We start from the raw sequence: 26,797 nt of genomic DNA on the forward strand, positions 1-26,797 counted from the left end.
GTCGATTAGGATTTTCTTGAAAAAAACGAGTACCTGGTTTTGGATTGGATTGCGCGTGTAATGATTCCTGTTGACGTTGCGAACACATAGGATGAATCCAGTAAGGCGCTTGAAGGCAATGGTACTTCAAAAGTGATGCTAAAAACGAAACAGAACGGTATTTTAGGGATTTATTTACTGCTGCAGAGTGCCTTCACGAAGGGGCAGTATGTGCCATGCAGTCTAGTGGTGTGATTAAGCCAATGAACAGGTAGATGCAGAAGTGAGTACTGTGATGGCCCTCAGGTTTTAATGTCAGCCATTTTAGGGACACTATGCAGTCTCTTACCTTGGCACGTCTAAAGAAGGGTTTCTTTCCCTCTCCAGAGTGAGTGGCGTCCTTGTTTTATGACCTAATGTGACGTTACGTGATGCTACATTTTGGAAGTTGCAACCTGAAAAAAAGAAACACAGCGCAGCAGATGGAAATGCTGTTGCTGTAGCTCAACAGAAACTCTCTGCGTATTCTGATCTTATCATCTGTAGGTATTTAGGATTCATTCTGGCCTCTGTTGGTGGTTCTTCCCTGTAAAAACGGTACAAATGTGCAACCAGAGGTGCACTCGTCCGGTTTAGGAATAAGCATGCCACCATGCTGATTCTATGATAAATCAATTCTCAGTAGCTGCGTATGACTCTTGCGGGAGGCCAGGGGAGGCACTAGAATACCCCTCCAAACATCAACTCTGTCTCCATTGCCAGGTTGCAGAGCACTAAATGGTCCATCAAAGGTGGTGGCATAAATCCAACTGTTCTTTTATGTCTCCATCACAAAAAACAAACTATTTGGCACATCCGGCAAGTCAATTTGCTTGTGGCTCAGGAATTCTAGACCTGGAAGAGCACTTTCTTCACTCTTGCTAGGAAATCCCTCCGCTCCTTGGTATTTGTCATGGAGAAGTCAGGTCGAAAGTTGGTGGTGAAGGAGTAAAGTGTCACGGCTACCAGGAATCACTATAACATGTGGATAATGCCTTTGGGTAGCAGGTTGTAACGGTTGCCAGCCCTAACCAGGTTGCCCCTCTCATGTGCACAAACAAAAGAAAATACAAAATAATGAAAACGCATATTGGGCACCCTGCGCTCCTGGGAGACCTAGGTTATTTTGACCTGAGACAGGATATAGAAAGAGCATCACCTGAATCCCAATAAGAATAGAGCCAATCGTCACTCATTCACAGAAAATGTGTCACAACAACACGGAGAACAATACTCCAATGCTCAGGCATTTTTGCTACTGCCAGGCATAGTAATCTTCTCTTTCTATGAGTGTGTTCATTGTCAAGTTACATGTGACACATCTTAGGATCTGTGCTGACTCTGGTTTGAAGTATTTAGGTATTCAGGTTAATGGAGATGTTGGGTCGCTCCTTGTGGATAACATTCGACTGAAGCTTGAGGAGAGAGATAGGCTCTGTTGTAGGTGGGATACGTTGAAACTAACTCTTTGCGGCAGGGTTAGCCTAGTAAAAAAGACTTGGCTTCCTAAGTTATTAAATGTTTTCACTATGCTTCCTCTACCGCTCTGAAATAAACTGCTCTTGAGTATTAATAAATCCTTGAATAAGTTCTTGTGGGGGGCCCTGCTCGAATTACGAAAGATGCTCTTCAGAGAAATGTGCATCTGGGTGATTTTGGTTATCCCGATATCAGACGCTACCACACTGCATTTGTGATACGTACTTTGCATCACTGGCTTATGCTTGCCCAAGTTGACGGTGCAGGCTGGATTTACATTGAGAGAGAAGCTGTTTCGCCATTGCTTCTTGTTATTATTTTATTTGCGTGTAAACGTTTTCCGGTCCATTCGACTCCACCATTTATAAAACATGTTGTGAAAGAATGGATGGAAGTGGTGCAATGAGATTCGTGGTGAGAAATACTTGCTCTGTGTGGACTCTAGTTTGTGGAGGAATGCAGCTGTGAAACAGGATAACTGCACTTTATCATGGATTTCATGGTAGAACGCTGGCATTTGGAGAATTGGACAGGTCCATGAACAGTCAGAATATGCTTGACTTTGAATTCTTGCGTTTCAAGTACAAGCTGAGGACAGGAGAATTTCATCATTATTGCATATTGAGGGACCTTTTGGCTGACATTTCTTCTCTACTGAACGCTGCCATGCATGCCCCGCCCGTGGCCTTGCTCTTTTCTAAGTACATGCCTCTGTCTGCATCCACCTTATACAAACGTATTACTCCTTCTGAGTCTGCTCTGACCTCGCAATGTGGTAGAGGCAATTGAGATTCGGACTTAGGCTGTTTGCTGTCAGACATTGAGTGGAACCGTATGTGTGCGGGTCCGGTTAGGTACAAGGTTGATTTGGAGCTGCGATATATGAAGCAGCGGATTGATCACTATTTGTATTGGTCTCCTTGGAGGATGTGGTCATTCAAGTTGTGTTATGAGGATGTGTGCTGGAATTGTAGGAGTGATGTAGGTAGCACCTTCCATATGTTGTGGTCATGCAGGAAGATTGAATTATTTTGGGACAGTTTTTTCTAAAGACTAGATTTGGTCTTGGGCCTAACTCTACCCCAAACCCCACTTATTAGCGTGCTGGGCTATTTCCTTCAGGTATTGTACTGACTAGTGATACACTCCTTTCAGCTTATTGGGCTTTCTTGGTTGCTAAGAGGCACATCCTGAAATTCCGGGAGACTGATACTGCCCCCTGTGTAGAGGATTGGCTCATGAGTTTGTCTCTTCTATCTAGGAGGGAGTCTTTCCACGCTAAGGATCAGCACTATACGTATGAGGCAATGAGGAGAGTGTTTAACAATCCCCTGTTCTATTAAAGCCCGCCTTTATTTCTTTCTTTTCCTTCTTCTTTCCTTTCATAAACATGATCGCTGGGATGAATTCATGTATGGTTTGCACTTACGTATTAAGATGCAAATGTTCTTTTATTGTTTCCTTGTGTTATCTTCAAAACAATAAATACTATTATGAAAAAATGAAAGTCCATCCCTGTATATAGGTACACTAATCAAGGTGTCATTAACCACCTGCTTATACGTCTTTCAGTCAGTATATGACTCATCACAAACGCCAACCACGGGTGCCCTATATAACCTGCCAGGCGAAAGTCAGCACAACAGACAGACCCTGAACCAGAACGGAAGTTCAGGAAAGTAGGGTCTTACTGAATCTTCAGCTATTCGGGGGTATGGGGTTTACCAGATTGAGTTTACCCCAGACTAATATATAGGCCTCTCACATGGGGAAATTCTTGGGAATGCAAAAGATATGTCCATTGTTTGACACTTCCTCTTACCAGTGAGGTTCAGTGTAAGTACACATAAGAGGTGTCATTTTTAACAGTATAGAATGATCCATCATATGGTGTTCCATGCAGATTTCATCAGTTTCCCAGTGCGAAATGTGAGCACCAATGAGATGGTTTCAATATTGCAACATTCTAGGAAAGGGAAACCTTGTTCGATCCAGCCAGCCAGACAATATTGGAGTCCCACGGGTGTCTTCTTATAAAAACATATCTTGGGTTCTTAGTTTCCGGTCATTGCTGTGCTGCCCCAGGCCTACACCTGTAGGCGTCCCATGTGGGGAAAGCCAGCGGATCACTTGCCTGCTTAATGCAGAAGACTTGCCCATTGCTTTCCTTCCTCTTGGCATGCCCGTTGTTTGTCCCTTCCCCTTTATGGTGTGGTAGGTGCCCACACATGTGAGCTGCCGTCCTTATCATGGCAAAGTGTGGCAATGCAGTATATGACACAGCATCACTTGATTGGCATGTGAACTTCTATGAACGTCATTGCGCGTATCTTTCTGACATTCATTGATCCCAAAACTGTCCTGGAGTTTGATAGCCTTACTGCTACTTTTCTGTGAGGTACACGAGTCACCCACCCATCAACTGACAATCTGTTGCACTTTTTCAAAAAGATATGGCCTACACCACAAACAATATTGATTTCTGTTAGTATTCAATACACAGTCAAATATGGGGGGAACTTAATACAAAAAAGGTGTGACTTGGTTGTTCGCAGCATTGCACGTTCTCAGACAAACTACACAAAAGGGGCTCATTACAAGTTCCGATATCCCGATGTTACAGGGCTATTACGGGCAGCAGAAACGTCGGTAACTCCCCATTTCATGGAGGGATGAGGTTGCCGAATCACAGTAATTGTTAGTAACGGTGCCAGTGATTCAGGCATTTATCTGCCTATAGGGATCTGATCCACCGGCTGGTAAAGCCTGCCAGTAGATCAGATCAGGCCCCTACTGGCAGACTTGTAGTTTGCCGGTCCGGAATGGTGCGGTATACCTTAATTCTGGACCAGCAAACATGTAATAAGCCGCTAAAGTCTGTCTCCTGAGCACGAAGAATCGGGAATGTAGCAGTATACTGCTTTCATAGCTCTGCATTGAAGGTATAAAGCTACAGGTGCAAATTTTGACCACAGTATTTTATTACCATTTATTTTCACATTGTATGGCAATTATCGGTAAGGAAATGTGGAGAAAGCTACATAAATGACCGCTTCCAGAATTGGAATTTTGTCTACTCTTCATAAAGTATACCTTTCTGGGTGCCCTTATTTATTTCCTACCCTTCTTTCTGATGTTATACCTGCATGTAGAAACAGAAAAAACATGTTTACTGTTTGAAATCTACCTTTAAAGGCTCAATAGATGCTTCTTTCAGTGTTGCCACCATTTTATTGATAGCATGTTGATGGAAAAGCGCACACACGTGTGTAAAACATTATATATATTTTTTTTTAAGTGTTGTATTTTCGTTGTTGCTCTGAAACCCCTCCCAGGCAAACCAAAAGTGCTGCCTGCCGTTTGGACTGCCATCGTGCAGCAAGAAAATCGGCAAAAATGTGGTCAGGATATCTGAAAAAACTAAAACGCTTCAAAGGTTTGAACGCAGACCTACACAATGTCCACAAAAAGGCACTGCACCTGTGGGCGCCGAGACTTTTAGCAGTTAACTGGCAGAAGAGGGATCCCCCAAGTGATCAGATCATAGTGGGGTTACACTATTGACCGCTGAACCCACCCAGCGAATGTTGCAGTGACTGTGACTAGCATCCAAACTATGGAATGCCCTCCCACACCACCCAAGAAATGACACCTCATTCTGGTCATTTAGAAAAAAGTTGAAAACTTTCCTCCTCAGAGGCGACCCTCAACAATAACCTACCGTAATTATGTACCTATCACAAGGTAGACTTCCAACAACCTTCACAAAGACAAAATTGTAACATTCTGGGTAATGAATGTCAACAATTTGTGTAACGAATACCACGTACATATTGTCAACTGTAATAATAAGTAATGTATTCATTATTTTCAAGCATCGCAAACCTGCAACCATATTCTTATGTATACTGAAAAGTTCCCTGCTGGCGCCTAGATGCGCTGTACAAATGCATAAATAAATAATCTTCCAGAGGGACCAGACCATGACATTAAACGTGGACTGTATCTGACCTTGCCATCTTCACGGAAAGCCCCAGACAGTGAACTCTGTTCTCTGCCATTGCTCCGCCCTTGACACAGAAATACAAAGTGGCTGGAAGCTGGCTAATTTTTCTCTATAAGGCACTAAGATTAATAAATAGACCGTCCAAAATCTGTCTCGTAGTGAGTTTAAAAAAAGGGGGGAAACATCCACTGGCATGTACATGAAATAGGACCATTCCCAGTTTTCAACCATACACAAAACAAAACCCCACACAACCTTTATTGAAATATTTCACCTTATTATCAAATCATGAGATGTGGGTTTAACCTTTTTCACAAATGAATTCCAACCGTTTAGAGTGATACATTTCAAGAAATCCTCAAAATAGTCTTTAAGATTTGCTACCAAGATGTGAGGGACTATCGAGATGTATGTACTTAATGTGCAACTGTCGACTCACCAAAACCACCTGTGAAGTACTTGGTTGACCCATGAATGAAACTCTTCAAATAAAAAGGCATGATAATGATAGAGGCAATGATGAACGACACTGTTCAAGAATATCCCAATTCCAAGATGATGATGGAGACGATGACAAAGGACACACTCCAAAAATATCCCCATTGCATGGTCATATAAGAGACGATGATGAAGGACACTGTCCAAAAATATCCTGTTTATATGATGATATTAGAGAAGATGACAAAGTAAAATCCCCAAAAATATCCCAATTCCATTATGATGATGGAGACAATGACAAAGGATGTGCTCCAAAAATAACCTGTTGCATGCTCATATTAGAGACGATGATGAAAGACACTGTCCAAAAATATCCCAGTTATATGATATTAGAGAATATGACGAAGGAAAATCCCCAAGAATATACCAATTCCATGATGATGATGGAGACGATGACAAAGGACACACTCCAAAAATATCCCCGTTGCATGCTCATATTAGAGATGATGATGAAGGACACTGTCCAAAAATATCCCAGTTATATAATGATATTAGAGAAGATGACGAAGGAAAATCCCCAAGAATATACCAATTCCATGATGATGATAGAAACGATGACAATGGATACTTACTGTCCAGGAATATCCCAATTCCATGACGATGATAGAGAAGATGATGAAGGACATTCTCCAAGAATATCCCAATTCCTTCCCACATATTTTAAAGAAGAAAAAATATGAAAGTCAAGCTACTGTGGTTCTACTGCTCAGGGAGCTGTGAAGCTTGTTCAGTTGTTTTTCAAATGTATCCTTTTGTGGTTGTTTACCGGTATGTTTTGTAGTTCTCATTTAATTTTTCGTGTGATTGATTTGTCGGTTTTGTCTTCAGCGAGGGTTCATTTGTGATCTTTTGCTCTGGATGCATTTACTTTTTGAACCAAGATGTGTGTCTTCCCACGTGGAGCATTGGCATTTGGCCTTTTGCATTGGATTTTGAAAAAAAGGCCAGCTGTGGGTGTTGCACTGCAGGACCTCACTTGGCTTCAGTGTAACATCTCAAAGGCCGCTCCGTCACTGGAGCTACCAATGGCACTGCATGGAAGACTCTACTTGCTACACAAAATGCAGACGCCTAGAACAAAAATGCAAGGAAAACAATTATGCTTTCAAAAAAACAAGCAAAAGCAGACTTAAAGCTACTATAGTCTGAATACACATCTTCTTTAATTCAGAATGCCAAACGGGCCTTGAGAAAGGGAGGTTACAGTTTGAAATGGGCTTTTCTTTGCTGAAGTTGCCTTAGTTCTGCTGCTCTTGAACTATGACAGAATCAGGGCTGCAGTTGCATGACCGACTCTTTGTTCTTTTCATTAACAGCTGACGTAGACTCCGAGTAAGCGGGGGTGCAGGTTCGTATACTGCTGCCTGCAACACCACATTTTCCCATGGCTCCTCCGCATACATTTTGATGTGCTCTTCATTTATACTAACACCACTCTGGCTTATGTGTCAATTGATCAATCCATTAATTTGTATTAACGCCCCCCTGCTCAAGGACAATCCCTGAGCGCTCTGACATCTATTCCACACTAACAGATTGATCGTAGAAAATGTAATATAACATAACATTAGAATTTCAAACCTAAAGGGTTGCTGGTGGCACAACTCTTGCTCGATGAGGACTGCAAAAAGGGCCAGGTTTTCAGGATATGCAACACTAATATTCATGAGATAAATTTGCATCCTATGGATTCTAATAGGGAACCGTGCATCTATTCGATGTTTATCCCAAGAGCGGTTATGTTGCAGGCTCGAAGGCAAGAGGTGTGCCGCACTTTCCAGCAGACGCTCATGGCCGCTACTGGGAAACCCACGCTCACTCTTCAATCATTTAAAAACGCATGTGTGCGCTTCAGGCACATCATTTTCATGACGTCATGTCCCACATGCCCCCACATTAGTTCAAATGCAAACATTCGCATCATATTTAGTTCTGTTTTTTTTATTTTGTTGGCACAAGTGTGTGCTACCATTTGCCTCTGCTCATTAGCACGTGCGTTGTAAGAATTATCACCAATGGGGGTGTCTGTTCTTCTCCTAGGAAGACATATGTTTTATAAGGGCTCTGGATTTTCGCGAAAAGTGTTGACCGTGCAGTTTATTTTCTTAGTTGTGTAAGAGCTATGTGTGCCACGTCAGTGCTGCAGGTGGTTATATCTTTCTCTCAGGGTGGTTGAAACCTTCTAGGGGGGGACGATATTTTCTTGGTCTTTCGACAAGGTCCTTTTCAGTGATGGTTTAAATCGCAAGTCTGCGGTGTTGGGTAAGCAGCAGCACTTTGATGTTGGATAGTAATGCACGCATCCACACAGCAGCAAAGCTACCTTGCATTTCCCCGCTCACCACTCGCCTAACCTACCGCCCCCCTCTTTCAGCTCCAACAGAGCGCCTGGAGACCATGCAAATGGCAGCAGTGTGCGACAAAATCCCAGTAAGATAGCCAAGGGCTCACTGGTCCCTGCAGCCCAGAGGGTAGCCCGCTAGCGTCAGGGGCTGAGGAGCAGCCCAGGCCTCCACAGGGCTGGCACCAATTTCCTCGTCACCTACATATGGCAGTGGCGTGAGGGCAGGGGTCAAGTCCTAAAAATGAAAGTGGGGGGACTCAACAAACACAATGAGATGTGATGCCGTCATAAATTAGCATATCAATGTGAAATATGCACATTTAATTAAATTGGGTTTGCATTACCACCCAAATTGCACAGGACGAGTGGCATTTGTCTTTCATAAAATCAACACGCACACAAAACCCAGAGAAGAAATGTAATTCTAATGGAGTGTTTGAAAACGTTCAAAGGTGTGTGTATGTGTTAAAATACAAGGACCAATATAAATGTTTTCCCTGGGACTTGCAGTACCAAAATGGGACATTTCACCTTTAGTTGTTTATTTTTCATGAGGTTATGTAGTGCAGTGGTGAAGAGTCCCGCCTGCAAACCTGATGACTAGTGTTCTATCCCTGAGGTTGGCTTTAATTCATAAATTCATAGAGGACATTCAATGCTTCTCATTTTAGTTGGGGCGGGGGGGACTGAGTCCACCCTCTGAATAAAGTGGGTGGACTCCGTCCCCCGTGAGTACCCTCGACTTGAGCCCTGCTGAGGGCATCTATTCATCAAGTCCCCTTTACAGACTGAAGCCAGGTGATACTGTTGCCCTTGATAGCATTATTGCACCTGTGTGCGTAGCTCAATCGGTTTATGGAGGAGCAGAGTGTGGTACACTGATGCTCCCACCAATGCTCTGCACCTCAAATTAACATCAGGCCCAGAAACAAGGCTCGATCTTCATATGTCGTGACCAATGGTGACAGGCACGCCTAACCACACAAACCACCACAGCCCCTCAGAATCTTGGGCTACCTCCAGAGCCCAGACGGCAAACCATAGTCAGTGGGCAAGATTGGAAGCCAGGGTGGAACTCCTGCACCTCAGCTGGTCTGGATGAACTGCCATTCCATCATCGGGTATGGGAAGAGAAGGAAGATAGTAGCCAGTTAAAGACCACACCCAAAGGTCCACTGGCAATTTTTGCAGGATGCAGCTATGCTGCCCTACCTGCCACGTGCGCTTACTCATAGCCACACCCACCAGCAGGAAGAGTATGATGACTGGCGCGCCACTCCACCTCCACATATCTTTCATGAAGTGGGCACCGCAACTCGAAGCTAATTTTCATACCTCTTGCTCCGCTCCCCGAAAGAATTCTTTGGCCAAAAAAGGAGAGGAAAATGAAGAGGAGAAACACTTGTTTTATGGGAACATAAACTGTTTGCTGCAGAGAAATGTTCCTGTACACTGTAACAGACATGCCCCCTAGAGTGTTTGGTAAGATCACGTTTTCCCGTTCAGAAATGCCTGTAAATTCGCTGGCATTTTATCTTATTTCTTCCATAAAATATGCTATAAAATGCACCATTGTGGCCCAATTATCGTAAAAATGTTCTTTTGAAGAGTACCCCACCAAAAGTGTAGGATGGTTGCTGTGGGATAGGGGAAGGCCGTGTGCAATCACTTCACTCACATCCATGCGTGAGTGTACACCCCCCACCCAGTCATCACTGCTGGAAATCACACCTACAATGTGAGTGCAGTCATGTGATCTGTACCATGCCCAGTTGACCACTTCCTCCTCATAGGCTGAACCTTTTTATTTTGTGGGCATTCCACTGCGGTAGCTCATCCAGGATATGCTGTAAGGAACCATTGTTCTTGAAGGTGCAGGGGAGAAAATTCACTGCTAACGTGACGTCAATCCTTGAATGCATCCCTGCCACCCCTGGGTGTGACGCATCGTATATTGCTGCCAAATCCACTGCCGCCATGACACGGAAAGAGTATGTTCCATTGGTGATTACCAGAGCTGCGATAGTAGCCACTAGCTAGACATCCACTGCCACAAACAAAACAAACGGTCAAGACTGGAAGGTTTAGAATGAATCTCATTCTCTGGCACAGCTCTGGGCAATCCTCTAAACCATCCTTTTTAGCCTCACAATCCATTATAGAAAGGGGAAGGACCATATGCAAAGCAGACTTGGTCCCATTCCAAAAGGGGCATTCCAGCCCGAACTGCTAGGTCACTCTGAACCCTTCTGCCTATACTGCCAGGGGAGAACTGCCTTGTTAATGATGTGTCTGTGACCAAGTGCCACCTGCTCTCTGACCCGCTCCCTCTGTCTTGAGGTGCTTTTCGTATTACGTGACTTGATGTGTACAAATACAAAGTTGTATTTCTCCTGCATCGAGGCAGATGTTCCAGGAATATCGAATGCAGAGGGGCCGACATGATCGGCATGTCTTGCTTTCTCTGGTGCCCGGCAGCACACTAGCAAAGGGATCTACCCCAGATAGAAACGCAGGCCTGGGGTCCATTTGCTGCCTACCTGGGATTGCTGTTTTTCTCCATGGTCTTACTCAAGAGAGCATGATGTGCCAGTTGCAAGGGACTCAATGTGATCCTCATGAACCCAACCATTGATTCGCTCCAACAGGACCCGGCCCACCTTGGGGGAGGAAGGATACCCCAGTGGCAATGCGTTTGTCTTGGAAGCAAGACAAGACGGTGCAACACAGGTTCAAATCCTGATCCTGCGCCTAGAAATCACTTGCTGGTTATAAATGAACAATAAAATAAAAACTACTTACAGGTTCCATCAGTAAGTGAAATAGGCCTGCGATTACTAGGGGTGCCGTAACAACCCTTTTGAATGTAGGAAAACAATGGCTGAACGCTGTGACGGGGATTGCACGGGATTTCAGCACAGCATTGCACTGGGCGTGCAGTGAGTGCTGGGATCCTTATCATTGGATCTTGTTTTTATACATCAGCAGGCAGGGAGCCTGTGGCAGGTGCTTGTTTCTTTTGCATGAATCCCAAAGTATTTGTTATTTTACTCAGTGACATGGAAAAGCAACATTGTGAGGATTGAGTCTCGCACACGCTGTGACCAGAGCCTACAGCCTGTTTCCGGGACCTCAATGCTCCAGAATTGTTATTGCTAATCGATTTATGTAGCTGGTAAACAGAAATGAAATATGCAAACTATGCACCCTCGTTGACATTAGACTCCGGTTCTGGGGAGCAGTTTAATCAGGCACCAATTTACTAACTTCTTAAAGTGGAAATTGTCTCTCTGGATTGTCGCCTGTTTCGGATCGCACCTGTCCCTCCTCGATACACCACGTTTCTTGCTGCGGATTGGACTCTATTGGAGCAGAAGGTTCTAGGTAAAGTGCTCTATGAACCAATGTATGTAGCTGTCTTCTAGTCTTCCGAATCCCGGTCATGTCAATGGTAAGAGATTTGAAGTCTGGCCCTGTAGGAGCTTTTAGTGGAGAGAAATGGTTGAGTGCAGTTGACTATTTCTGTATAGCCGAGGTCTGCAACCTCCTACTCTCCAGATGGGCTGAACTGCAACTCCCATCATCGCTCACCATTGACTTTGTTGGCTAGGTCTAATGGAAATTGTAGTCAAAAAGATCAGAAGAGCCAAAGTTTGCAGACCCCTGCTGCATAACAACTAATTGCATTTTCTGGATGAATGTTTTGACAAAGTAAGTGTTCTGTATTTGACAGCAGGTCTTGCATCAATTGCAGGAAAGGTTGCTTGAGATTGATGTTACTCCATTTTAAACTTCTAAACTAGGAGACTCCTGCAGGTCAATGGCTACCAAGTGCATGTCAATGCCACAGAACTAAGGGTTTCTGGTCACTTTCAACACGTCTTGTAAAACTAGCGCCTCGATGCCTGTGGGCTGTAGTGCGCTCTACAAATCCAAAATAAAATAAAATAAACACAAAAATCATTGAGCAGAAGCCATTTATGCATGTTGGTAACAATGTTATGATATGATTGGTTATTTATAGCACACTTAATACCCAGAGGTTTCTAAGCACGGACCCGGGGATTGAACCTATGTTGCTCAGTGTCGTATTGCTTCCAAGGCGAGCACGTTGCCCCTGACCTATCCTTCCGTGCCAATAACACCAATCAGTGATGCTTTGGTTCCAGTGATGCGGGGGAAGTTAACCATGTACGGCCATTTGATACCCTTAGATTACATATCCAAAGGAATTCCCCATAGACCTCAAATTTCCTGGTCCTGCCTGCACACAGCAACAAGGTGAGAGGAGACTCTATAAATTAATTTTAAAAAAATGGTTGGTGCACATAGACCTTCACATGGCTTGGAATACCATGAAATTCCAGTGCTGAATGTCTGCACTCTGAGCCATCTGATTGGCTAAACGCACATACCGGGTGCTAATCATCAGGACTGTCAGATCTTCCTCCATTTTTCATGAAGGTCTCCTCTTGGAGAGGCCTGTTTGGCAGGCACATCACTAGAGAAAGCCCAAGGGGTGAGGGTTATGTAAGGAGGCAAGGGATCTAGCCTTCTCTGGCATTAGACCGGTGAGTTAAAAGTCACAGTAGGCTTGTCTTGGAAATGGACTGGGATGGGCAAGGATAGAGAAACATGCCATATAAATCTTATATTCCTTATGGAACTGTTATATCTTTCTCTTTTCCTCCCTTCCTTGCAGGGGCGTTGCTACAGGGTGTGGGGGCACACAGGGGTCTATAACCCCGGGTATTTTGGTTGAAGCCCCGGACAGAAGCTCAGGGGCTACAACCAAAAGGCTACCTAGCCCCGAGTCCCGACAGTCCCGACATTTAGCATAGCCCCGGATCTTTTCCAGGCCTTTTCCCTGCTGCCTTGTACCTCTGAAAGGGGATGCGGTGCTACAAGTGGGCAGGGAGGGTACAAGGAGAAGATGTTTACTTCACCCGCTCCTGGATCTCCTGTTTTACCAAGTTTGCTTAAGCTCCCGCCACACATCCTTAGTGACCTCAGCGTAGACCTCATCTGCGGGAGACTTGTTCTTCACAGAACCGCGTGCACACATTCTAAAAATACTGCTTTCAATGTGAAGGCAAGTACAGCACTTAATACTTCAGGGTACTTTGTCTTCCAAATGCAATCAATAGAAATATGACTCATTTGTTCTCGCACAATAACCTATACAGCTTTTCAGTTTCGTTGCCAGGGACTTTGAAATAAAGGATTGACTGGCAGTTTTAGAGCTTGATCCGATTGAAATAAGAAAATAGGAGAGATATCTGGATTTACCCGTGTGCAATTTGGGATTTTGATATTTCCCCCATTAAATGAATGCATTTACCAAAGGTGAATCGCAAATAAAGCTGCCTTTACTCAATGTACCATCTCTTAGGTGGCTTAATTCCCTGTTTGGGCACTGAGGGCACCATCTAAGTTAAATAAAGCTGCCTTTACTCAATGTACCATCTCTTAGGTGGCTTGATTCCCTGTTGGGCACTGAGGGCACCATCTAAGTTAAATGAAGCTGCCTTTATTCAATGTACCATCTCTTAGGTGGCTTGATTCCCTGTTTGGGCACTGAGGGCACCATCTAAGTTAAATAAAGCTGCCTTTACTCAATGTACCATCTCTTAGGTGGCTTGATTCCCTGTTGGGCACTGAGGGCACCATCTAAGTTAAATAAAGCTGCCTTTACTCAATGTACCATCTCTTAGGTGGCTTGATTCCCTGTTGGGCACTGAGGGCACCATCTAAGTTAAATAAAGCTGCCTTTACTCAATGTACCATCTCTTAGGTGGCTTGATTCCCTGTTGGGCACTGAGGGCACCATCTAAGTTAAATAAAGCTGCCTTTACTCAATGTACCATCTCTTAGGTGGCTTGATTCCCTGTTTGGGCACTGTGGGCACCATCTAAGTTAAATAAAGCTGCCTTTACTCAATGTACCATCTCTTAGGTGGCTTGATTCCCTGTTTGGGCACTGAGGGCACCATCTAAGTTAAATAAAGCTGCCTTTACTCAATGTACAATCTCTTAGGTGGCTTGATTCCCTGTTTGGGCACTGAGGGCACCATCTAAGTTAAATAAAGCTGCCTTTACTCAATGTACCATCTCTTAGGTGGCTTGATTCCCTGGTTGGGCACTGAGGGCACCATCTAAGTTAAATAAAGCTGCCTTTACTCAATGTACCATCTCTTAGGTGGCGTGATTCCCTGTTGGGCACTGAGGGCACCATCTAAGTTAAATAAAGCTGCCTTTACTCAATGTACCATCTATTAGGTGGCTTGATTCCCTGTTTGGGCACTGAGGGCACCATCTAAGTTAAATAAAGCTGCCTTTACTCAATGTACCATCTCTTAGGTGGCTTGATTCCCTGTTTGGGCACTGAGGGCACCATCTAAGTTAAATAAAGCTGCCTTTACTCAATGTACCATCTCTTAGGTGGCTTGATTCCCTGGTTGGGCACTGAGGGCACCATCTAAGTTAAATAAAGCTGCCTTTACTCAATGTACCATCTCTTAGGTGGCTTGATTCCCTGGTTGGGCACTGAGGGCACCATCTAAGTTAAATAAAGCTGCCTTTACTCAATGTACCATCTCTTAGGTGGCTTGATTCCCTGGTTGGGCACTGAGGGCACCATCTAAGTTAAATAAAGCTGCCTTTACTCAATGTACCATCTCTTAGGTGGCTTGATTCCCTGTTTGGGCACTGAGGGCACCATCTATGTTAAATAAAGCTGCCTTTACTCAATGTACCATCTCTTAGGTGGCTTGATTCCCTGTTTGGGCACTGTGCGCACCATCTAAGTTAAATAAAGCTGCCTTTACTCAATGTACCATCTCTTAGGTGGCTTGATTCCCTGTTTGGGCACTGAGGGCACCATCTAAGTTAAATAAAGCTGCCTTTACTCAATGTACCATCTCTTAGGTGGCTTGATTCCCTGTTTGGGCACTGAGGGCACCATCTACGTTAAATAAAGCTGCCTTTACTCAATGTACCATCTCTTAGGTGGCTTGATTCCCTGGTTGGGCACTGAGGGCACCATCTAAGTTAAATAAAGCTGCCTTTACTCAATGTACCATCTCTTAGGTGGCATGATTCCCTGTTGGGCACTGAGGGCACCATCTAAGTTAAATAAAGCTGCCTTTACTCAATGTACCATCTATTAGGTGGCTTGATTCCCTGTTTGGGCACTGAGGGCACCATCTAAGTTAAATAAAGCTGCCTTTACTCAATGTACCATCTCTTAGGTGGCTTGATTCCCTGTTTGGGCACTGAGGGCACAATCTAAGTTAAATAAAGCTGCCTTTACTCAATGTACCATCTCTTAGGTGGCTTGATTCCCTGTTTGGGCACTGAGGGCACCATCTAAGTTAAATAAAGCTGCCTTTACTCAATGTACCATCTCTTAGGTGGCTTGATTCCCTGGTTGGGCACTGAGGGCACCATCTAAGTTAAATAAAGCTGCCTTTACTCAATGTACCATCTCTTAGGTGGCTTGATTCCCTGGTTGGGCACTGAGGGCACCATCTAAGTTAAATAAAGCTGCCTTTACTCAATGTACCATCTCTTAGGTGGCTTGATTCCCTGTTTGGGCACTGAGGGCACCATCTATGTTAAATAAAGCTGCCTTTACTCAATGTACCATCTCTTAGGTGGCTTGATTCCCTGGTTGGGCACTGAGGGCACCATCTATGTTAAATAAAGCTGCCTTTACTCAATGTACCATCTCTTAGGTGGCTTGATTCCCTGGTTGGGCACTGAGGGCACCATCTAAGTTAAATAAAGCTGCCTTTACTCAATGTACCATCTCTTAGGTGGCTTGATTCCCTGTTGGGCACTGAGGGCACCATCTAAGTTAAATAAAGCTGCCTTTACTCAATGTACCATCTCTTAGGTGGCTTGATTCCCTGTTTGGGCACTGTGGGCACCATCTAAGTTATATAAAGCTGCCTTTACTCAATGTACCATCTTTTAGGTGGCTTGATTCCCTGTTTGGGCACTGAGGGCACCATCTAAGTTAAATAAAGCTGCCTTTACTCAATGTACCATCTCTTAGGTGGCTTGATTCCCTGGTTGGGCACTGAGGGCACCATCTAAGTTAAATAAAGCTGCCTTTACTCAATGTACCATCTCTTAGGTGGCCTGATTCCCTGGTTGGGCACTGAGGGCACCATCTAAGTTAAATAAAGCTGCCTTTACTCAATGTACCATCTCTTAGGTGGCTTGATTCCCTGGTTGGGCACTGAGGGCACCATCTAAGTTAAATAAAGCTGCCTTTACTCAATGTACCATCTCTTAGGTGGCTTGATTCCCTGGTTGGGCACTGAGGGCACCATCTAAGTTAAATAAAGCTGCCTTTACTCAATGTACCATCTCTTAGGTGGCTTGATTCCCTGGTTGGGCACTGAGGGCACCATCTAAGTTAAATAAAGCTGCCTTTACTCAATGTACCATCTCTTAGGTGGCTTGATTCCCTGGTTGGGCACTGAGGGCACCATCTAAGTTAAATAAAGCTGCCTTTACTCACTGTACCATCTCTTAGGTGGCTTGATTCCCTGGTTGGGCACTGAGGGCACCATCTAAGTTAAATAAAGCTGCCTTTACTCAATGTACCATCTCTTAGGTGGCTTGATTCCCTGGTTGGGCACTGAGGGCACCATCTAAGTTAAATAAAGCTGCCTTTACTCAATGTACCATCTCTTAGGTGGCTTGATTCCCTGGTTGGGCACTGAGGGCACCATCTAAGTTAAATAAAGCTGCCTTTACTCAATGTACCATCTCTTAGGTGGCTTGATTCCCTGGTTGGGCACTGAGGGCTCCATCTAAGTTAAATAAAGCTGCCTTTACTCAATGTACCATCTCTTAGGTGGCTTGATTCCCTGGTTGGGCACTGAGGGCTCCATCTAAGTTAAATAAAGCTGCCTTTACTCAATGTACCATCTCTTAGGTGGCTTGATTCCCTGGTTGGGCACTGAGGGCACCATCTAAGTTAAATAAAGCTGCCTTTACTCACTGTACCATCTCTTAGGTGGCTTGATTCCCTGGTTGGGCACTGAGGGCACCATCTAAGTTAAATAAAGCTGCCTTTACTCACTGTACCATCTCTTAGGTGGCTTGATTCCCTGGTTGGGCACTGAGGGCACCATCTAAGTTAAATAAAGCTGCCTTTACTCACTGTACCATCTCTTAGGTGGCTTGATTCCCTGGTTGGGCACTGAGGGCACCATCTAAGTTAAATAAAGCTGCCTTTACTCAATGTACCATCTCTTAGGTGGCTTGATTCCCTGGTTGGGCACTGAGGGCACCATCTAAGTTAAATAAAGCTGCCTTTACTCAATGTACCATCTCTTAGGTGGCTTGATTCCCTGTTTGGGCACTGAGGGCACCATCTAAGTTAAATAAAGCTGCCTTTACTCAATGTACCATCTCTTAGGTGGCTTGATTCCCTGTTGGGCACTGAGGGCACCATCTAAGTTAAATAAAGCTGCCTTTACTCAATGTACCATCTCTTAGGTGGCTTGATTCCCTGTTTGGGCACTGAGGGCACCATCTAAGTTAAATAAAGCTGCCTTTACTCAATGTACCATCTCTTAGGTGGCTTGATTCCCTGGTTGGGCACTGAGGGCACCATCTAAGTTAAATAAAGCTGCCTTTACTCAATGTACCATCTCTTAGGTGGCTTGATTCCCTGGTTGGGCACTGAGGGCACCATCTAAGTTAAATAAAGCTGCCTTTACTCAATGTACCATCTCTTAGGTGGCTTGATTCCCTGGTTGGGCACTGAGGGCACCATCTAAGTTAAATAAAGCTGCCTTTACTCAATGTACCATCTCTTAGGTGGCTTGATTCCCTGTTGAGCACTGAGGGCACCATCTAAGTTAAATAAAGCTGCCTTTACTCAATGTACCATCTCTTAGGTGGCTTGATTCCCTGTTTGGGCACTGTGGGCACCATCTAAGTTAAATAAAGCTGCCTTTACTCAATGTACCATCTCTTAGGTGGCTTGATTCCCTGTTGGGCACCGAGGGCACCATCTAAGTTAAATAAAGCTGCCTTTACTCAATGTACCATCTCTTAGGTGGCTTGATTCCCTGTTGGGCACCGTGGGCACCATCTAAGTTAAATAAAGCTGCCTTTACTCAATGTACCATCTCTTAGGTGGCTTGATTCCCTGTTGGGCACCGTGGGCACCTTCTAAGTTAAATAAAGCTGCCTTTACTCAATGTACCATCTCTTAGGTGGCTTGATTCCCTGTTGGGCACCGTGGGCACCATCTAAGTTAAATAAAGCTGCCTTTACTCAATGTACCATCTCTTAGGTGGCTTGATTCCCTGGTTGGGCACCGAGGGCACCATCTAAGTTAAATAAAGCTGCCTTTACTCAATGTACCATCTCTTAGGTGGCTTGATTCCCTGTTGGGCACCGTGGGCACCATCTAAGTTAAATAAAGCTGCCTTTACTCAATGTACCATCTCTTAGGTGGCTTGATTCCCTGTTGGGCACCGAGGGCACCATCTAAGTTAAATAAAGCTGCCTTTACTCAATGTACCATCTCTTAGGTGGCTTGATTCCCTGTTTGGGCACCGAGGGCACCATCTAAATTAAATAAAGCTGCCTTTACTCAATGTACCATCTCTTAGGTGGCTTGATTCCCTGTTTGGGCACTGAGGGCACCATCTAAGTTAAATAAAGCTGCCTTTACTCAATGTACCATCTCTTAGGTGGCTTGATTCCCTGGTTGGGCACTGAGGGCACCATCTAAGTTAAATAAAGCTGCCTTTACTCAATGTACCATCTCTTAGGTGGCGTGATTCCCTGTTGGGCACTGAGGGCACCATCTAAGTTAAATAAAGCTGCCTTTACTCAATGTACCATCTATTAGGTGGCTTGATTCCCTGTTTGGGCACTGAGGGCACCATCTAAGTTAAATAAAGCTGCCTTTACTCAATGTACCATCTCTTAGGTGGCTTGATTCCCTGTTTGGGCACTGAGGGCACCATCTAAGTTAAATAAAGCTGCCTTTACTCAATGTACCATCTCTTAGGTGGCTTGATTCCCTGGTTGGGCACTGAGGGCACCATCTAAGTTAAATAAAGCTGCCTTTACTCAATGTACCATCTCTTAGGTGGCTTGATTCCCTGGTTGGGCACTGAGGGCACCATCTAAGTTAAATAAAGCTGCCTTTACTCAATGTACCATCTCTTAGGTGGCTTGATTCCCTGGTTGGGCACTGAGGGCACCATCTAAGTTAAATAAAGCTGCCTTTACTCAATGTACCATCTCTTAGGTGGCTTGATTCCCTGTTTGGGCACCGAGGGCACCATCTATGTTAAATAAAGCTGCCTTTACTCAATGTACCATCTCTTAGGTGGCTTAATTCCCTGTTTGGGCACTGTGCGCACCATCTAAGTTAAATAAAGCTGCCTTTACTCAATGTACCATCTCTTAGGTGGCTTGATTCCCTGTTTGGGCACTGAGGGCACCATCTAAGTTAAATAAAGCTGCCTTTACTCAATGTACCATCTCTTAGGTGGCTTGATTCCCTGTTTGGGCACTGAGGGCACCATCTACGTTAAATAAAGCTGCCTTTACTCAATGTACCATCTCTTAGGTGGCTTGATTCCCTGGTTGGGCACTGAGGGCACCATCTAAGTTAAATAAAGCTGCCTTTACTCAATGTACCATCTCTTAGGTGGCATGATTCCCTGTTGGGCACTGAGGGCACCATCTAAGTTAAATAAAGCTGCCTTTACTCAATGTACCATCTATTAGGTGGCTTGATTCCCTGTTTGGGCACTGAGGGCACCATCTAAGTTAAATAAAGCTGCCTTTACTCAATGTACCATCTCTTAGGTGGCTTGATTCCCTGTTTGGGCACTGAGGGCACAATTTAAGTTAAATAAAGCTGCCTTTACTCAATGTACCATCTCTTAGGTGGCTTGATTCCCTGTTTGGGCACTGAGGGCACCATCTAAGTTAAATAAAGCTGCCTTTACTCAATGTACCATCTCTTAGGTGGCTTGATTCCCTGGTTGGGCACTGAGGGCACCATCTAAGTTAAATAAAGCTGCCTTTACTCAATGTACCATCTCTTAGGTGGCTTGATTCCCTGGTTGGGCACTGAGGGCACCATCTAAGTTAAATAAAGCTGCCTTTACTCAATGTACCATCTCTTAGGTGGCTTGATTCCCTGTTTGGGCACTGAGGGCACCATCTATGTTAAATAAAGCTGCCTTCACTCAATGTACCATCTCTTAGGTGGCTTGATTCCCTGGTTGGGCACTGAGGGCACCATCTATGTTAAATAAAGCTGCCTTTACTCAATGTACCATCTCTTAGGTGGCTTGATTCCCTGGTTGGGCACTGAGGGCACCATCTAAGTTAAATAAAGCTGCCTTTACTCAATGTACCATCTCTTAGGTGGCTTGATTCCCTGGTTGGGCACTGAGGGCACCATCTAAGTTAAATAAAGCTGCCTTTACTCAATGTACCATTTCTTAGGTGGCTTGATTCCCTGGTTGGGCACTGAGGGCACCATCTAAGTTAAATAAAGCTGCCTTTACTCAATGTACCATCTCTTAGGTGGCTTGATTCCCTGGTTGGGCACTGAGGGCACCATCTATGTTAAATAAAGCTGCCTTTACTCGATGTACCATCTCTTAGGTGGCTTGATTCCCTGGTTGGGCACTGAGGGCACCATCTAAGTTAAATAAAGCTGCCTTTACTCAATGTACCATCTCTTAGGTGGCTTGATTCCCTGGTTGGGCACTGAGGGCACCATCTAAGTTAAATAAAGCTGCCTTTACTCAATGTACCATCTCTTAGGTGGCTTGATTCCCTGGTTGGGCACTGAGGGCACCATCTAAGTTAAATAAAGCTGCCTTTACTCAATGTACCATCTCTTAGGTGGCTTGATTCCCTGGTTGGACACTGAGGGCACCATCTAAGTTAAATAAAGCTGCCTTTACTCAATGTACCATCTCTTAGGTGGCTTGATTCCCTGTTGGGCACTGTGGGCACCATCTAAGTTAAATAAAGCTGCCTTTACTCAATGTACCATCTCTTAGGTGGCTTGATTCCCTGGTTGGGCACTGAGGGCACCATCTAAGTTAAATAAAGCTGCCTTTACTCAATGTACCATCTCTTAGGTGGCTTGATTCCCTGGTTGGGCACTGAGGGCACCATCTAAGTTAAATAAAGCTGCCTTTACTCAATGTACCATCTCTTAGGTGGCTTGATTCCCTGTTGGGCACCGTGGGCACCATCTAAGTTAAATAAAGCTGCCTTTACTCAATGTACCATCTCTTAGGTGGCTTGATTCCCTGGTTGGGCACCGGGGGCACCATCTTAGTTAAATAAAGCTGCCTTTACTCAATGTACCATCTCTTAGGTGGCTTGATTCCCCTGTTGGGCACTGAGGGCACCATCTAAGTTAGAAAAGCCCAGACGTCTGTGTATCCGGATCTGCAACAAATGACCGAATGCAAAATTCAGACTTTATTTTTTTCCCCCCATTTGTTTGCAAATATATATGTGGGGGGAGACTCCCCAAGCTCCCCCACCTTACCCCTATACATTTTTATTAAATGTAACCCCCCCATATCTATATCTGCGAAGAAATAGGGGTCAGACTTTTGGGCCTCAGGCTTTTTGTCCTATTGCGTGTGTCCCGCCCATGTTTAGTGTAATGGACTGGGATGAGCATAAGCATACACTCGTCCACAGAAACCCCGGTCCAAACCACCATGCCACATCAGAAGCCCCTCTTACGTGGTTGGCCTCTGCAAGATAGTGACAGCTATGGAACTTACCAGTTACCGTAGTGACCTGCCACCCTATGCCCACCTCCTCCCTTACCCAATCATCAAAGCATAGCAGCTGCACAATGCGGCTCAATATCACACTACCACAAAAGACCTTGTCAGACAGGTGAACAATCTGCTAATGCTCCCCTCTCTGGAGAGCCCTTGTCCATTGGGTTCACTCCAATCGCCGCAACTTCTGCGTCATCCTCCTTCGGTTTCTATGGCAAATCAGTAGAGCAATGTATCCTCTTTAACAGAAATACGCGGACACTAAAACCTACTAACCTCTTACCTATATGGTTATTACTTAAATTGCTTCTGAACAGGTTTGAACCCAAGGTGTGCCATATGGCGAGGATTGCAGATGGCACTCCATGCCCACTGGATATCATGGTGCCTGCCTTCTGGGGTGCAGCCCACGCCTCCACATTCAACTTGATGAATCATGAGCTCTTCATCATTGAGGGGCTGTGAGTACTCACTGAGCATCTGGGGCGTGGTTCAGGACAAGCGTGCCTCCTGCCTGAAAGACCATTACCACGTGATCATGGTGGTAGATTAGAAGTCCACTCCTTTCTGAGTCGGCAGTGCTGGAACCTACTGTTCATGTTGATAGCATCTACATTAAGTAGAAGTCCTCTCTACCACCTACTGCTAACCCCATACATCGATGGCTTGATGGACACACGATGTGTGAAGTTACTCTAGACCCTTTTGTAACTGGTTCCATGTCATTTCGCTGACCCCTTTTTCCCGACGGGTGTTTTACCGCAGGACTTTTGCCAAAAACCTTCATTGAAATTGTTTTAAAATTATTTTGGGGCGTTCCACACCAAGCTTACCTTAATTTCATTTTTTTTTTTATTTCCCTTCACTCCCAACCCTTTATTTACCCTTTCCCACCACGCCCCCAAAAAAATTTCAATGGACATTTTCGGCAAAACCCGCATGCCAAAACATTAGTCGGAAAAATGGGTGTTGGCAAAAGGACTCAATACCGGGTAACCTTGCCCTCCACGTCGAGTCAGCTTCTGATCCAGACCGTGCGATAAGAATTTTTGGGCAACTGAACCGTTTGCATGCTAGTGTCCCAAGTCAACCATTTGTGTTCTTAATGGATTCCAAATTGTATCCAGGATTCCACATTACCAAAAAAGTCAGACAAATTACCTCAACTGCCATGGAAGATTAGAAACCGCATTTCCACCTTAGAGATCTGCATTTTAATGTGGGTTGGGCAGAGTCATATCAAGCGCCAGCTTTTGGGGATGCAGTACTAACTTTCCACTTGGCTTTTGCTGTGGCCCAGCTAAAAGCATATGGCACGAAGACGCGCGTCTTATCATCAGTGCGCCATACCAAAAAAACAGAAGTGATGACTTGAAGGTTTAGAATTAATCGTAACCTCTGGCATTGCTCTGGGCAACCCTCCAGACCTTTGTTCTTTGCCTGCCAAGCCATTACAGAAGGCGAAAGACCAAATGCATATCCGGCCTGATTCCATCTCAAAACCACATGGTCACATCCCTCCTGCACGAGACCTCAAGCATCCCCTGGCATGTTTTGGCCTTGTTGGGCCTCATCAGTGAGGAGTAGCTTGGGTCTCGAGGCCCAGCAGGCACAGACCCTCAACCTTCCAGCCATCACCTTTTGGTTTTGCTTCTCATCAGTGCACAGCAGCTTGAGCCCCCTGATCCTGTTAGAAGTGGCCATGATATGTTATGGTAGGTTATTTATAACGCGCTTAATACCCAGAGGATTCTAAGCGCGGACCCGGGGATCGAACATGTGTTGCTCCGTGTCCTCTTGCTTCCAAGGCGAGCACGTTGCAGCTGGGCTATCCTCCCGAGACCATGCACTCGCTATCCCTGGAAGCCACCTCTAACACTAAGACAACCTCTACGGTGCATTTGTTAATTTGTTTATAGCCTGGTAGCTTTTTCGCAATGAGGCCACTTTGCCACAGTGAGTGTCGCCATGCCTGCCGCTAGGTGGTCATGCTCACTGTCAGGGCTGTGGTGAGGAAGGGTGGCAAGGCTTTGGCTTCTTGCATTAGCTTTCAACAAGTTACAAAATACTTTAGGGACTCTGAGATCCGAGGCGCCTGTCTGACTGACTACTTATCACCTCATTGTATTCCAATTGTTTCATCCGTTTTTAAGGCATTCATTTCCCAGCATTTCTCTGTTTATTTCCAAATATATCGGTCACGCCTTTTATATGTATTTCTCCAGGTTTATTCGTGTTTCTCTACTATAACTGCTAGTATTTTTCTGTATCTATGGATTTTTTTTTCAGAGACATTAGATTTATGAACCTTCACGTGACCAGTAACAACTATCAGCAAGCCCGTCCACTCAACTGAGATCTTTCCTCATTGGCTGTATCTTGCAGTGTGCAGAGGGCGGGAAAGCGACAAAGCTGAAACAAAAAGTGACGTGCAGGGGGCGTACCTTCATGCAAAAAGAAGTGAATAACAAACACTTAAAGGGGAGGCAGTGGCCGGGTACGCAGAGGCGATGAATTAGATGTTTGGCATGTATTTGTGTGGTGTCGCCACACAATTAATGAGCAGAGTTTGTGGAACAATTAAAAGGGAGCCACCGGCCCAGGATGCAGGGGAGTCCAAAGACATAGTTGGGTGTTCACGCGCAGGTAATGCACCAGGCAGTGCTTTATGAAGGATCTGAAATCAAATTAGTAACAAACCAATATTTCCAAGCGGGCACTAAGAAGTGCCTTGCGTAGCCTCGGAATTGCAGGTAGCTAGGCAACCTTTAAAAGATGTGTGGCCTAGGCAACAAAACAAGTGGCCTAACCGAGGAGGTTGAGTGTTCCCACCTGGAATGTAAGGGAGTCCAATCTATTTTCAAAGGTTTGTTAAATATAAAATAACTAATAAGCTGTACAAAATAAGGTAAAATAAAAAGAATCAGACGTGTTCCTTTGAAAGAAATACATGAATCTTAGGTAATAATTATTTTATTTAATCAGTCTGATGACAGCATCGGCCAACTAACTCCTTCTTGTTGTAACTTTGACCCAAGGGAGGCTGCCCCTAAATTACATGACCATTCCCCAAACCTACCCTCTGCTCTCTGCCAAAGGACTGTAGGAGAATGGGCTCTTCCGGGTCAAGCTCTATGCAACCTCTCTAGAATCGCCCCAACGCGATATGCAGACATACCATGCAGACATACCATGAACCCTCACGAAACTCGTCCGGCCAATGAATGTGAGACTTTGCCATCATTCCAGTCGTACCTCATGCAACCTGAATTGAGTCAAACTAATATTACTACTGCGAGCACCGGTTGGTGCCCAATTATTTTACACTTGGATGGCACCCATCACATTTATTCTCGCCACTACATGAACCCCTTGCTTGTCTATTCCCCTCGTCTCCCTAACTGACCACCTCCAAAATCCCTGACCCCCTTTCATTACACACCCACATCACCCCCCCCCACATGGCAATCTCTTGCCTTCGAGTTGCTAACGTGTATGGAGCTCTTAGGGAGCTCCCCCCTTTAGCTCTGCTGTACTCGCTGCCCTCCTCCTGGCCCCCGTATCAACAGCTAACATCAGCTCTCATCATTAAAATGGCAGAAGACCACTTTACATTACAAGTATTGACTATAATAATAAAAATCAATCTATGTATTCTCTATGTAAATATATGTCCAGGTAGCAAACTGATGCCAGGTTTCATTAGGCACAATTCGGGCAGCCGTGTTGGGTTTCCTTATGCCCCCTTAGCACAAGTCCCAAAGCTATTGCGCCCACTCACTTTTCCAAAGCCTTCTAGCTCTGTGCACGGTGGCGCATCAACCAAGTTTTAGAGAGTTTGGGATTGGATACGGATGCCCTGAGACTCCCCAATATCACTGCATCTCAAGAGGCCCTCTAGACAGGATGCCTGAGGCCTTTACAAGGTAACCGCTTTAAGTTCAGGAAAGAGCTCAAGACCTTCCTGCTCAAGGAATGGCTCCGCCTTAGAACCTAGGTCCACACCCCCTGCACTCCCCACCCTACCTGGGACTCAGTGATCTGCTCCCCACTGTCTTACCCCCAACTGCCAATTGACCCCCTCCTCTGTTATGTCCAAGCACCTTTTTTCTCTGCTTTTCGCACTGTGTTTTTCCCCCTAGGACTGTAAAGCACTCTGTTGACTCCCAAAGCTAGGTCCACGCTCAATAAATACTCTAATAATGATAATAATAATAAACAACAGCTGACGCCTCGCAGTGGTAAAAGTGTACGAAAAGAAGTAGTGGAACTATATTCCCTACTGGCTGTCCCCGCACCCCACAAACCCCATCACTACGCCCTCCTCCCCCGCGCACCGTACAAACCCCCAAACACATGTGCCTGCTGTTTAAGGGAACGTTCAGTGCAGTGCACTGAAAGTGCAAGTTTCAACTTCTTCCTACACTTTTGTCTTAAAACGAAACCATTCCGGAACGGTTTCTTTTTCAATTAAAAGTATAGGAACAGTAAAACTTAATTTAAAAAAGTAGAGGAGCACTGATCCCAACCGCTCCTGCCCACTTCGACCACTTCTGCGCATCTCCTGCAGCCATTGCCTTGCATTTAGCAACATTAGGCCTAAGGGCGCCAGCCCTGGGAAAGAGCTCAAGCACTC

General features: G+C 45.0%; 1 protein-coding gene across 3 annotated transcripts in view; it reads left to right on the top strand.

The window, feature by feature from the left end:
• Positions 1 to 26,797, top strand: part of ACSL6 (acyl-CoA synthetase long chain family member 6) — a 774,575-nt gene that overhangs the window by 91,367 nt on the left and 656,411 nt on the right. The window contains exon 2 of one of the 3 annotated variants that reach the window (XM_069652522.1): positions 7,318 to 7,349. The exons of the other annotated variants lie outside the window; for them this stretch is intronic. The gene's annotated coding sequence lies outside the window, so the exon portion shown is untranslated. The remainder of the gene's footprint in view (positions 1 to 7,317; positions 7,350 to 26,797) is intronic. 3 annotated transcript variants of the gene reach the window in all.

The sequence above is a fragment of the Ambystoma mexicanum genome, chromosome 3p, assembly GCF_040938575.1.
Source record: "Ambystoma mexicanum isolate Mex_15411 chromosome 3p, UKY_AmexF1_1, whole genome shotgun sequence".
NCBI lineage: Eukaryota > Metazoa > Chordata > Amphibia > Caudata > Ambystomatidae > Ambystoma > Ambystoma mexicanum.